Raw genomic sequence first — 12118 nt, 5'->3', positions numbered from 1 at the left:
GTGCAGCTGACTCATATCGTTTCATATCACCAAATCATATCGTTTCCTCACCGCCCGGTAGCACATGCTTTGCGGCCCGGTGGTTCGGGACCACTGGTCTAAAGCCGTGTGAAGAGCCATGGAGATTGCATCTGCCATTGACCTACTGAGACGATAGGCAAATTGCAAGGGGTCCAGGTCCTTGCTGAAGCAGGAGTTCAGTCTGGTCGTAACCAACCTCTCAAAAGCATTTCATCACTGTCGATGTGAGTGCTACGGGGCGATAGTCGTTAAGGCAGCCCACATTATTCTTCTTTGGCACCGGTATAATTGTTGCCTTTTTGAAGCAAGTGGGAACTTCCGCCCGTAGCAGTGAGAGGTTGAAAATGTCCTTGAATACTCCCGCTAGTTGGTTGGCACAGGTTTTCAGAGCCTTACCAGGTACTCCATCGGGACCTTCTGCCTTGCGAGGGTTCACTCTCTTTAAAGACAGTCTAAAATTGGCCTCTGAGACAGAGATCACAGGGTCATCAGGTGCAGCAGGGACCTTCACAGCTGTAGTTGTGTTCTCCCTTTCAAAGCGTGCATTGAAGGCATTGAGTTCATCTGGTAGTGAAGCACTGCTGCTATTCATACTATTGAGTTTCGCTTTGTAGGAAGTAATGTCTTGCAGTCCCTGCCAGAGTTGCCATGCATCTGATATTGCCTCCAGCCTTGTTCTAAATTGTCCCTTCGTCCTTGAAATAGCCCTCCGCAAATCATACCTGGTTTTCTGGTACAGGCCTGGGTTACCGACTTGAATGCCACAGATCTAGCCTTCAGCAGACGACGTACCTCCTGGTTCATCCACGGCTTTTGGTTTGGGAATGTACAGTGAAGGCTCTTTCACTTTCTATACAGTCTTCCATTAAATTAGATTCTTCTTGATTGAATTTATGTATTTCAACCTACTCATCTTTTCTCTATAGTATGTGGCTACTCAGCATTTTAAATCCTTATTCTCAAATTCATATTTATTTAAAAGCACTCTCATCTTTTCCAACTCCAACATCTGATAAGTGTATTGGTCCAAGCATCTCAGAATGTTATTTTATTGACAACTGTGCCTTAACTATTCTAGGCCAAGATCTGGTATTCTTTTCTGAATCATTTTGGTCTCCTTTCCTCTTTACTTAAAAGATCCTATTTTAAAACCACTTTAATCAAAATTTAAATTGCTCATCCTAATGCTTCATTCTCAATTTTTTCCTCACAAAACTCACCAAGACCAGTTCCATGCACATACATTTTCAATAAGTTGCATTTTTAAATAAACTCCTAGATGACATTCAGCATTGCCCTGAAGGTAACTATAACTCTATTTCCCCATAACATTCTGGCCACATGGATTTGACAAATTCCACCTTGAAATTATTCAGACTACTTCTTCCATGCTTTAATGGAGTTCCAAATACACCAGCACCAAACGGGCCACAACTTATTTTCAATCAGCGATCCCAAGAGGAAATGTCTTTTGAGGAAATGTCTTTTCCATATGCACCCAAGCAAGAGCTCTCAACTGTTAATCATCTATCATATGGTTTTGCTCTTCTAAACCAGAAGTCTACGATATAAACTTCAGAGACTAACATGAATGTTTGGTTTAACTGCAAGAACTGCAGGGGACAAATTATCTAACCAAATCTCTACCTGCAATAATATAGTCTCAAATTCAAGTCTGGTTACCAGGTTACAAGAGGTCCAGGTACAATCTCCAGAAAGCAAACACATGGGTGAAGAGGCAAATCCTGACTAAACTGAATCAACGAAGGATGCTCAACAATTGCGGCATGGCTTGAATACCGTCACTTCTTATAAAGTTAATTTAAGCAACTTCGGCAACACCAGGGCTTCACTTCCAGATGAGCTCAATGCCTTCTATGCCTGCTTTGACTGTCAAAACATAGAGGTACCATCACGGACTCCCACATGATCCTGTGATTTCAGTCTCAGGCCGACACGCGAACAGCTTTCAGGACAGTGAACCCATGATAAACATCCAGACCAGATGGGGTGCCTGGCCAAGTACTAAAAACCTGTGCTAATCAACCAGCTGGAGCATTCACTGAGATCTTTAACCTCTCGCTTCAGCAGTCTGAGATGCCCATCTGCTTCAAGCAGGCTTCAATTATACCTGCACCTGAGAAGAACACGGTAACCTGTCTCAATGACCATTGTCCAGTAGCACTTACATTCACAATGACGAAGTGTTTTGAGAGGTTAGTGATTAAACATATGCACTCCTTCCTGAGAAGCGACTTGGAACTGCTCTAATTTGCTACTGGAACAACAAGGCCACAGCAGATGCCATCTTATTGGCTTAACCCTGGAACATCTGGACAGCAAAGATGCAAACATCAGGATGCTCTTAATCGACTACACTTCAGAATTGAATATCATCAACCCCCCCTAAACTAATCAATAAGCTTCAAGGCCTTGGCTTCAATACTCTCTTATGCAATTGAATCCTCGATTTCCTCAGTTGCAGACTCTAGTCAGTTCGGATTGGCAACAAGATCTCCTCCTCAATCTCTATCAGCTCAGGTGCAACACAAGGCTGTGTGCTTATCACTCTGCTCCATTCACTTTACACTTATGAATGTGTGGCTAAGCACAGCTCCAATGCCACATTCAAGTTTACTGATGACACTGCTGTCATGGACTGAATTAAAGGTGGCAATCAATCATCATACAGGAGGGAAATTGAAAACCCAGCTGAGTGGTCCCATAACAACGACCTCTTACTCAATGTCAGCAAAGCAAGGAGTTGTTAATTGACGCAAACAAGAGGAAATCTGCAGATGCTGGAATTTCAAGCAACGCACGTAAAAGTAGCTGGTGAACGAAGGGTCTCGGCCCAAAACGTCGACTGTACCTCTTCCTAGAGATGCTGCCTGGCCTGCTGCGTTCACCAGCAACTTTTATGTGTGTTAGTTGTTAATTGACTAGGACGAGAAAACCAGAGGTCCATGTGCCAGTCCTCATCAAAGGATCAGAGGTGGAGAGGGTCAGCAACTTTAAATTACTCTGTTATTACTTCGGAGGACATTGTCCTGGGCCCAGCACACAAGTGCCATTACGAAAAATGCACAACAGTGCCTCTACTTCCTTAGGAGTTCGTGAAAATTCAGCAAGACATCTAAATTAATGACTAACTTCTATAGATGTGTAGTGGAGAGTATATTGACTAGCTGCATCACAGCCTGGTATGGAAACACTAATGCCCTTGAACTGAAAATCCTACAAAGTGTCATGGATACAGCTTCATCCATCATAGGTAAAACCTTCCCCACCACTGAGCACATCGACAAGAGACATTGCTGCAGGAAAGCAGCATTTATCATCAGAGACATCCACTATCCAGAACATGCTCTCTTTTCACTGCTGTCATCAGCAAGTTGGTAGTACAGGAGCCACAAGATTTACATCATTAGGTTCAGGAACAATTATTACCCCTCAACCATTAGGCCCTTGAACCAAAGGGGATCACTTCACTCAACTTCACTTGCCCCATCACTAAAATGCTCCCACAACTAATGGACTCACTTTCAGGGACTCTTCATCTCATGTTCTCAATATTTATCACTTATTTATTATTTATTTGTGTACTTGCTCAGTTTGTTGGCTTTTGCATACTGTGTGAATGCCCAAGTTGGTGCGGTCTTTCATGAATTCTATTATGATCATTAGTCTATAATGGATTTATTGAGTAAGTCTGCAAGAAAATGAATTTCTGGGTTGTATATGATGACATATTTTACTTCGATAATAAACTTAGTTTGAACATGCGACCACAAGTTCTTCATAAATAAAGTGTCAAAAGCTTTTGGCCAGTTTAAAGCTAGAGCAGTCTTAGATGCATTTCTAACCCCAGAGCAACACTGTTCTTCTGTTGCTCAATGTTAACCATTATTCCTATAAAACCCTATTACTTATTAAAAACTAAGAAACCAGGACTGGGTAAGGTAATGTTCCTTTGCCCAGCCATAATTTAGTAGTGTTATTACATCAACAGTAATATATTGTTCATCTAGACAACTTGTGCATGTTGGTTCCATTCAAGTCAATATAAGTTAGGATAGAAAAGAATTAAGCACACCAACTGATCAAAAAGTAAAAGGATTGAAAATGAATAGTACTGAGATGTATCAACCATCACTGAGACAGAAGCATCAGACAGCTATTAGTTTATCTTTTCTAGATACACATTGGAAAATGGAAACTGCTGGACACCAGCCCATTTATTATAAAGCTCAACAATAGCACTATTGTCTACTCACAGAAGTCACCTATTATAAATTAATCCACAAAATTCTATGTTCCACACTTAGTAAGTATGTGTAAAGATAATCCCCTAATGTTGAAAGCTTGGTGTACCACACATCCAAATTAACTGCTTGCCTACTATATGCCACAGCTCAATTACTGATTTACTTATTTGAAAATGCAGTACACTAAGAAAAACAATGATTTGCAATTGAAACATAATTTACTCCGTCTGTCTCTGGGAAAAATCATTTTGTAAATTAGTTTTTAATTTATTCTTCTTGGCAGTCTCACCAAATATGTGAAACAGCTGATCAGGGTAAATAGTTAATTACTTTTTATTTTTCTTTAATATCAACGTTCCTTTTCTTACAACCACCTTTTTCCCCACGTGTAAACCTTTGTCCTTAAAGCCCACATAAATACTGAAAATTTTAGTTGCCTTTTTTCTCATTTCAGTAACAAGTAATCTTTCTGCTTTACAGAATGCAGTTTAGTTTGCAAAGAACTGTCATTTTCAGTGGAATTATGAAATAGCAGAATTACATCACTACTTAATCTCAATTGTGACCTTTACCCCTCTGATTTACACACCTGTACCAGGCAGAGTGGCAAAAGTTTTCATTTACTGTCAATCAGGACTCCCAAATTACTTTCATTTTCTAAACTTTTTTCCGCTTCCAATTGATATCAATGTATTTCCTCATTCATGCCTGATTTTTGTCTTATGGAGTAAAAGTTCTCTAGACTAAAATTTACATCCCATCTTATATTTACACCTATCTCAACTTATTACTGTTTAATTTTGCAATATATCATCTACATTAACTTTACCTGAAATCATGGCAGATAGACTTCTGACCTCTTATCATTTATGAAACCACTGCAACTCATTTTGAAAGAGTAGAAGAAAGGAAGGATTACCAAAGAGCAAATCCCAATATACTCAAACAACATTGGATATATCTTTTGTACAAAATTAATCATAATTAGAAACCAGGTGCAATTCATTCTCACTTCAGCCAAAATTGCTTCCCTCCCAAAGATTGGGAACAAAAACTAAGCTAAACATTTCAAGGGATAACAGAGGTGGTGTCATAGAATTATAGAAACTAATAATACGATAAGCCAAGACACCATCTGATCGCATGGATGGAGGCAATATTCTGGACAATATTTATCAGTGAAACCAAATTCTGGGCTATGGTGTCTGGCGACATTTTCGAATGCTGTTATGTTTTCCTGTATTAGATACAATGGAGATCAAGATGCTCTGGTATCATGAATTCTTTCCTCCTACATCACAAGAATTAGAAAGCTTAAAAAATCCAAATAGAATCTCCAAATTTCAAGAGACTTCACGTAGTTCAGGATCCAATGGGCTGCATTAGAAATTTTGCAAATAAGTAACCGATTTGGAAGATCAAGTAAGCAGATAAGCAAATAACAGAACATCAAAGTCTATGATGAACATGGCAGCAAAGTACTGCAGATGCAACACAAAATAACATGTTTGTACACCAAAGAAAATTTTAACTGAAAACAGCAATTATAAAACTTATTGTGAAAAGGAAACGTAGGATGGAACAGATTGCTAGCTGAACTCGTAAACACAAAATAATCTGCAGATGCTGGGGTCAAAGCAACACGATATGTCCATACATGGCCTCCTCTACTGCCATGATGAGGCTAAACTCAGGTTGGAGGAACAACACCTCATATACCGTCTAGGTAGCCTCCAGCCCCTTGGTATGAACATAGAATTCTCCAACTTCTGGTAATTCCCTCCCCTTCCCCCATCCCTATGTCACTCTGCCCCCTCCCCCAGCTGCCTACCACCTCCCTCTTGGTTCCGCCTCCTTCTACTACCCATTGTGTTTTCCCCTATTCTTTCTTCACCTTTCCTGCCCATCACCTCCCTGCCTCCCTTCCCCCACCCCTTTATCTCTCCCCTTACTGGTTTTTCACCTGGAACCTACCAGCCTTCTCCTTCCCACCCTCCCCCCACCTTCTTTATAGGGCCTCTGCCCCTTCCCCCTACAGTCCTGACGAAGGGTTCCGGTCCGAAACATCGACTGATCGTTTCCACGGATGCTGCCCGACCTGCTGAGTTCCTCCAGCGTGTTGTGAGTGTTGCTAGCTGAACTATCAGATACACAATTGGTCATGCAAACACACTACTTTGTTTTTGTATATTTTGTACTGGTACAGTTTTTAACACAATTCACGATCCCACTCAAAGAATAGTTGATTTGCCCATGTATACTGATTCTGATTTCGAAACATGCATATAAACCAGGATTGTACACATTCTGCACAAGATCTGTGACACAATGACTTTCCTACTCAAGGAATTTTGCTTAAGTTTTCAATTTTTGGATATATTCATATTTTTATTAAGGTTACTTTTTTTAAACTTCATCCAAAAATATTAAAAACTTTAAGACATAAGAGATTGTAATTTTTTGTAACCACAAATGGAAAGAGTAGTATTAAATAATCTGAGAAATTACTGATCAAATTCTCATTTCTAATTGCTGAGAATCCAGAGTACTGCAAAACAGGAGACTTAACTAGACATTGAAAAAAAAACCCTTAACTTTCCTCAATAAACTTAAAAGAAACCTGTTATGAGGTTTAACCTGGAACATTAATGTCACTTCTCTTTCCACAATACCACCTGATCTGTTGAATATTTCTAATACTTTCCGTTTTTATTTGAGAAAACTATTACCCATATTCAGCCTGCTAAAGCATAAAATTATCCACTAAAATCTGCTTATATAATCCAACAACCGCATTTTTGATACCGTCAATAACTGCAACACTCTCAATTGGCTCCACTGCCTCCAGCTAGATTAGGACAATCATCAATGTTCTCACATCTGATAGCTTTCTAACAACTCCCTGCTGTAAAGCTCAGTGTTGGATGCATATCACATTAAGCGTAGCTACTTGCCTTCCCAAAACAGTCAAATTAACTTTTATTGTTTAATTCACATAAAATATCCACTTAAGGGGATACTACATGGTGTCCAGAGAAAAAGATTGCAGCAACCAGCTCTTGAACAAATATAAATACAACAAAGATTTGTGAAGAGGAAAAGCAATTGCCCATATGGAATCACACCCAAAGCTATGCCCTTCCCATCCACATGAGCCTATTCCACGATTTAATAAGATAATGACTGATCCTCTAACACCAAGTCAACATCCATTGATTCATTTGATGTTCAAAACTATATATATTAAAAAAACAATTTACCGAGTTGCTGAACAAAAAATTCATGTGAATTGCCTGCTTGGAAAATTAGTTACAGCATGTTTTAGCCAGTTATTTCAACCAACTCCATTTCTCAATTTAACTACTCTAATCCCAAGCAAAATGTGCAAACTGCAGAAAATGCATTGTCCTTCTTGACTGATTATCTTCAACAAAGTACTTGGAAGCATGCCTGTTTTCATACTATAAAGGAGCTAAGTTTGTCAATTTCTGTTCTGAAATAGAATTTAAAAGAGACAACACAACTTAAGATAGCTCCTCATCCCAAGAGCTTCCATGGAATGGCAACACTGTGGTTATGCTTTTGAACTACTGATCTGAAGCCAATGCACCACTGATTTGAGCTAGGGAATTGAAATTCAAGTAATTAAGCAAATCCAGGATAAGGCTATCGAAACAACCATACTGTCAAAGATTTATCTGCTTATTTAACATCCTCCAGAAAATGAAGTTTGCTTACCTTTTTGGATACTTCACCTAAATTGAATGAATTGATTACCTTTGGTATTTACTTTTCAAAGATTTAGTATTATTCAACTTTATCATCTGTTCTATCTTCTCCCCTCTCTCATAGGGGAAAAAACAGAAAACACACATCACCAGGCTCAAGGGCAGCTTCCACCCCACTATAAGATTACTGGGTGGGTCCCTGGCACAATAAAATTGACTCCACCTCATGATCTACCTTAATATGATCTTGCACCTCATTGTCTATTTGCACTGCACTTTCTCGGTAGTTTTCTCAGTATATTCTGCATTAATTTTTTATCTTGTAGTAGTTCAAGGTACTGTGAAATGAATTGATCTAAATGAATAACATACAAGACAAGCTATTCACTGAACATTAGTACAAGCGACAATAGTAAACCAATTATAATTTTGTGTGTTGCTCTAATTCCTTCAGAACATATAATAGTACAAAATATAAATGATCCTCTTTAGGTTACAAATATTTGACTTCTTAGCTATCCAATCTAAGCTCAATCCTTAAAAAATCCAAATTTAGACAATTTCTTTGAAATGAATTACAAGTACTATTTTATCTTTATAATTAGTTATTGTCTATTAACCTAAATAGAATACCAATCTTTGCTAAATTTGCAACACATTGAAAGTCAAAACAGAAATTGTCAACTTCAAAGTTGCCTTACATTTCCATTGTAAATGGGAAGTTAGGAAGCATTTTGTTTACATAACTTGCATATTTTTTGAAATCTGAACTACGAAACCAGCAACAAAAGGACATCATTTAGTTGAAGGAAAGATAATACAAGTTCAGCATCAGCAATATAATACATTGTAATATGGATGATTCACATCCATTCCTGTACACTGATTCACCAAAAGCCACTACATCAGGGACTGCATGATTAAAACATGAACTGATGTTTTGCCAAATTTTAATTCACAAACTAGAGACAGGGTAGTAAAATCTGCTCCCAAAATGTGACAAATTTCAAAGAAATGTTGACACCACAGTTTCTTAACCACCTATTATTAGCAGTTAAAGATTACACAGTCTTCAACATCCAACATTGAGCCAACTTTTGAAGTTAAGCTTCTTGTGCATCTAATGAGGAAGGAAAAATAGAAAAGGCATTTTGTCCCCATTTTATAAATACCACAAATATGGAAAACAAAGCATTCTAACCTGAAAATGAAGAAGCCAAGAATGATAGGGTGACAAAATCAAGGATGAATGAAAAGTTGAATTAATAGTTCAGTTCTGAGTATCGAGCAGCTAGATGGAATTGTAGGAATAATTCACACACAAAAGTGAATGTGAAAACAATGTTTTATAAACATAGAAGCCTTTTGAATTCAGAAATGCAACACTACAGTTTGTTAAATCAGTCAAGATCCCTGCTGTCACAGCTTAACTGTACTGTTGCAGCCTAAACAAATTAAACAGACGGGTGTTAATTTCAAACCCTAATCTATCTCTGTGCATAATAAACCTCATACATTTAGTTAATAGACTAGCTTCTCAGATACAAATTTTAATGTTACACTAACATTAATACTTTGTACATTAACATAACATCCACTCTGAATTATCACTGTCCAGCACAAATCATGAAATCAATAGCATTTCACTGTCAGATGCAAGTTAGAAGACTGGAAAAATAGGAATAGACCACTCAGTCCTCCAAGCACGCTTCGCTACTCAATGCATACATGCTTGATCAGCATCTCAAATCCATTTACCCACCTCTGTTCCAATTCATAGAAACCTTCACTCATAAAAACTAACATCAGCTCCTCAAATACTAATTCTGTGTCAAAAACAATTATGCGTAGCCTTTTTCAATCCTCCTTGATGGAAATTTTGAGGTAAAAATCAAATATTTCCAGTGGTATACCCAGTCTTGTTGATGCATTAAAGACCAAGACTGAAAAATCAATGATATACAAAGTGGAGTAATCTCACACTCACCAACGTTATCACCCTCCCCGTAAGTTTTTAGCTCGCTTCTTGTGCAGTACACTTAAAATGAAATATTAAATCTGAACATTTCATTATGATAGCTCAGTTAATAAACAAAATGGGAAGGATTTAGTTTTGTATTCAATTCCCCTTTCCACGTAAAATTACTGATTAAGAATTTCATCATGGACCATCAAATGAAAACAAAGCATCAGCATTCGTCCAGCCTATATTGGATTATTCCAGTATGCTTTATACAGTAGATGCAAATGAAGAAATCACAAGGGAAAAACTCCAGTATTTGTGAATAATTTCTCGCCATGTAAGTGCTATATAAACATTAGACCATCTTTATAAGCCTCTCCCCAGAATGAAAAGGTTATAGGGAATGTAAATAAGGAGTTGTTATTAGACTGCCATTTGCAACTGAGATGTGATATCACAAGTCACAATAATGGATCAATGTATGCCCCATTGATAAAAATATATAATATATTGAAACAAACGTATGAAGCCACGATTTTTGGTATGTGCAATATTCCATTTAAAAGAAAATTATATTGAAAATGATGGTGCCAAAATTATACCTGTAATGCTGAAAATGTAATATTAGCAGCATTTCTGAAAGGCACTGGCCAAACTCTCCAAGCTAACATTAGGCCTTTCTGTCCAAATTGGGTTATTTGAAATTTTAAATATCAAAAAAAATCTTGACAGAAAATGTAAAAGAAAATTGAAGTGAACCATTCAATTGCAACATGCAAAATAGATTTTCCTTTGATAATACATCACCTACATTCCAAATACAGATAATCAAGGAATTTGAAAGTACAAATCCCTTCTGATCACCCTTTTTCCTTTGGACAAAACTATTTCCCACATGAAGAAATTCACAGTAATGGGAAATTGAGTTGTCAGTGTAATTAAAAATGCCAATCTATAACTTGGACCTCCAGTGAATTGTTTAAAACTAAGATTTAATGTATTATTACAATGGAGTTAATGGTTTACTTAAATTGGTTTTAAAGCACCTTTGTTTTAGATTTTGAAAATGTAGAGAAAAAATGAACTCAGAATCTAATCTATATGAAAATTTAATGTGTCAGAAACTTTTCAAAAGCAAAGCAAAAAATCATTTGAGAAATACAAGATTAAAATTGGGCAAGTATCTTGACAAATTTTACAAAATTATGCATTTTCCATTTTTTATTCTAAACAGCTACTTCTTGAGGCTCCATTCAGACCAATAATATCCTGACACATTTACTAATGCAATTAACATTTAAGAAACAATTTTGCAATTACTAGTTTAAAAATTTGTTTTCAGTAGAAAAGCCTATAATAAAACCTGCCAAATCAATGTCCAAATTAAATCCCAGATGACTTTCCTAGCCACTGCTGAAATTGCTCAATAATTTACATCTTAAATTACATTTCTCCAGTTAAAATATATTTTAAGGAAGATCACGTGGTGTCAAGTTAGGAAAATGCTAATAAAAAGTCAAATTGGTTATGGAACTAAGAATAGGAACAGTGAAACATATCTGCTTGAAAACTGATGCTTGTCTCTCACCACACTGATTACAAAACAAATGATCACATTCACAGGCACTAAAATAACATGTATTTTTCCCTGTTTACATGTTATTTTGACACATAAAATTGCATGCATTATATTGATTTTATTACCAAACCAAAAATTACATTCTAATTTTTAACATTCACAGAATTAAAAATCAGCTTACAGTTTAAAGAGGATATAACATCGTGCATTATAACACAATCATTGACACATTCCACGAAAGCTTTCTGCAAAATCAGCAGGGCAGATAAAAGGAAAAAAATGGATTTAAAATGTCGTGATGTTAATCCTGCATCACTAGAAAGCAAGATGTATGTGGCTTATGGCACTGCAACGACCATGAAAATATGACAACTAAAGCACAGAAAAACGGGTCATGAGATATTGCATCAGTTTTCCAGGATCATAAAGCACTAAAGCAAAAAAAAACTAAACATTCAGCATTTATATACCTGTACATATCGATAATAATTGGATAACACCCGGTTTGGGCGTCTCACAAGTCAAGATCCACCCTGCGGTAAAAAAAATCTTGTTCCTC

General features: G+C 37.0%; 1 protein-coding gene across 1 annotated transcript in view; it reads right to left on the bottom strand.

Moving 5' to 3' along the window:
* Window positions 1-12118, bottom strand: part of LOC140187913 (lissencephaly-1 homolog) — a 93944-nt gene that overhangs the window by 81041 nt on the left and 785 nt on the right. The gene's annotated exons all lie outside the window — the stretch shown is intronic.

This window comes from Mobula birostris, chromosome 25, assembly GCF_030028105.1.
Source record: "Mobula birostris isolate sMobBir1 chromosome 25, sMobBir1.hap1, whole genome shotgun sequence".
In the NCBI taxonomy this organism is placed as follows: Eukaryota; Metazoa; Chordata; class Chondrichthyes; order Myliobatiformes; family Myliobatidae; genus Mobula; species Mobula birostris.
This window is presented reverse-complemented; position numbering and strand designations above follow the sequence as displayed.